This window comes from Heptranchias perlo, unplaced genomic scaffold (genome assembly GCF_035084215.1).
Source record: "Heptranchias perlo isolate sHepPer1 unplaced genomic scaffold, sHepPer1.hap1 HAP1_SCAFFOLD_562, whole genome shotgun sequence".
NCBI lineage: Eukaryota > Metazoa > Chordata > Chondrichthyes > Hexanchiformes > Hexanchidae > Heptranchias > Heptranchias perlo.
The window spans coordinates 48,016-50,435 of record NW_027139584.1 but is presented as its reverse complement, the minus strand read 5'-3'; the positions used below and the strand labels follow the sequence as shown (position 1 = coordinate 50,435).

The window sequence follows — 2,420 nt, the reverse complement described above, 5'->3', positions numbered from 1 at the left end:
TGCTGACAAGACAGAGAATGAATCCCAAACTCACACACAGTATCAGTGAGTGACAGATACAGAATGAATCCCACACTAACATACAGTACCAGAGACTGACAGACACAAAATGAATCCCACACTCACACACAGTACCAGAGACTGAGAGATACAGAATGAATCCCACTAAACTATCAGGGAATAAGCACAGACCAGGGATCAGGGCCTTTACCCAGTAAACTATCAGAGAATCAGCACAGACCAGGGATCAGGGCCTTTACCCAGTAAACTATCAGAGAGTCAGCACAGACCAGGGATCAGGGCCTTTACCCAGTAAACTATCAGAGAATCAGCACAGACCGGGCGGGGATCAGGGCCTTTACCCAGTAAACTATCAGAGAATCAGCACAGACCAGGGATCAGGGCCTTTCACCTGTCAGAGAGAACATTGTATCACAGATCGCTTGTGATAAACCTACACATTCTGATTTACAGCCGTGCATAACAGATGTTTGTAGCTGCGATGGCCGAGTGGTTAAGGCGTTGGACTCGAAATCCCCTGGGGATTTCCTGCGTACGTTCGAATCCTCCTCGCAGCGCGACTTCTTAAAGTTATGTTTACTGCTCAAATAACGATGAACTGGAGTTGACGAACCGTATTCCCTCTCTCAGAGACTCTCCAGCGCGGCTTATGCTTTTAATTCGGAGCCCAATGGTCTCTTGCAAAATTGCGAGACACGTGAAGGAATCTCTCCCAAGCTCCATCTTAAATTCTGCCCGTTCGCAGAACTTGACATTGATCCTATTTCTTCCTATACTTTGATCCCACCTTGTCTCTGTCTCTTGACTCGCTGTGTTTTTCCCTCATGGACTTCTCAGGCTTCGTTGAACGGCCACGGATGATCGAACCTGGAACACCGGCAGTGAAGGGTAAAGATGGAAAGACTGAGACGGGGGGAGTGGCGAGAGGGTGGATTTGGAATTCCTGAGTGACCGCACTGTGAATTTTCCAGATCTGCTTGGAGCACCAATCCCTTCAATTCATCACTTACAGGGACAATTCGATACCCGGTTTCTTTTCCCTGAGCTTGGCGAGATCTTAAAAATTGAAAGCGACCAATATCAGAGCGAACCTCATCACCGACATGATCACAGATACAGAGCGGCCACACTCTGCTTCAGTGAGGGGAAAACCCAGAGCGGTTTCAAGGTTGAATGTAATTGGAAGCAAAGCTCGTTCAATGAAAGTGCAGGTCATTGAGGTGCCTTTAAAGTCCTGATTGTTTGAACTGAATTTCTTTCAAAAGCGCTTGAGATTCAGGTGGAGTGATTTGGGGACTCCTTTTCCCTCTTCGCAAAACTTTGAACCGCAGATCAAGATCCAAAGTCCAGGGCTAAATTAGGGTTTCTCCAGGGTATGAAACATCGAATCAAGAATTATACCCCGACCTCAACGAGCCCAGAAACAAGAACGTGTCACGGACACATTCTCTGAGAGGGCTGTCTGTATGATGAAAAGGCATTTTTGAAAAGACCTCCTGATCAGTTCCGTGTTGGATCCTGAACAAAACACAGCACTGTGTGCTTCTCAAATTCACTAAACACCACGAATTACACAAAGGCACCGCTGGGAGTTGAACCCAGGATCTCCTGTTTACTAGACAGGTGCTTTAACCAACTAAGCCACGGTACCAATTCATGGTAGTGTTTCCCACCTCCTCTCATTAATATCTATCAGCTACACGTCACATTCTGTTGTGGGCTCAGACTGTTTGATCTTTGTCTATTTCACTTGCCCGTTTCCCTGTGAATCCCGATACTGACTGCGTTTCAGGCTGTGTTTATCTTTCTGTGTCCATCAGTGCTTTGATACACGAATGAATATTTGTGCTTGTGTTTGTTTGTTACTTTAAATAAATTAGGGATGGACAATTCTCGCTCTGACACTGAAGAACTAATTGAGCAAATTTCACAGTGAAGTGTTGTTTATTGTGGTGCTTAAACTAAAAAAAATCGTAAAAGGTGCAAAGAGAGAAAACGAGAAAAACTTGTGAATGAAATTAAGGACAACTTTCAAGGTTTTTACACGTATATTAAGAGAAAGAAGGGTGACTAAGAGTAATGTGGGCCCCTTAAAGACAGATGGAGGTGATATTGTAATTGAAAATCAGGAAATGGCAGACTTGCTAAATCCTCACAGAAAAGCATGAGGATAATAAACCAGAGACACGAGGAAAACTGAAAATAAATCAAGGGGATTCAGTGTCAGTAAAATAATGGTATTGGAGAAAACAATTAGACGAAAGATAGACAAATCTCCAGGACCTGATGTTTACCATCCCAGGGGACTAAGGGGAATAGGTGAGGAAATTGTACATGCTTTAGTCATGATCGTTCAAAACTCTCTTGATTCAGGAATTGTTCCATGGATTGAAAAATTT

The 2,420-nt window shown here is 44.0% G+C and overlaps 2 non-coding genes across 2 annotated transcripts; one reads left to right on the top strand and one right to left on the bottom strand.

Moving 5' to 3' along the window:
* Positions 1-496: 496 nt before the first annotated feature.
* On the top strand, positions 497-578 carry trnas-cga (transfer RNA serine (anticodon CGA)). The gene has a single exon. It is a non-coding gene; the product is annotated as a tRNA-Ser (tRNA).
* A 1,020-nt stretch (positions 579-1,598) lies between these two features.
* Positions 1,599-1,672, bottom strand: trnat-agu (transfer RNA threonine (anticodon AGU)). Its single transcript has one exon. It is a non-coding gene; the product is annotated as a tRNA-Thr (tRNA).
* Between the last annotated feature and the right edge of the window lie 748 nt (positions 1,673-2,420).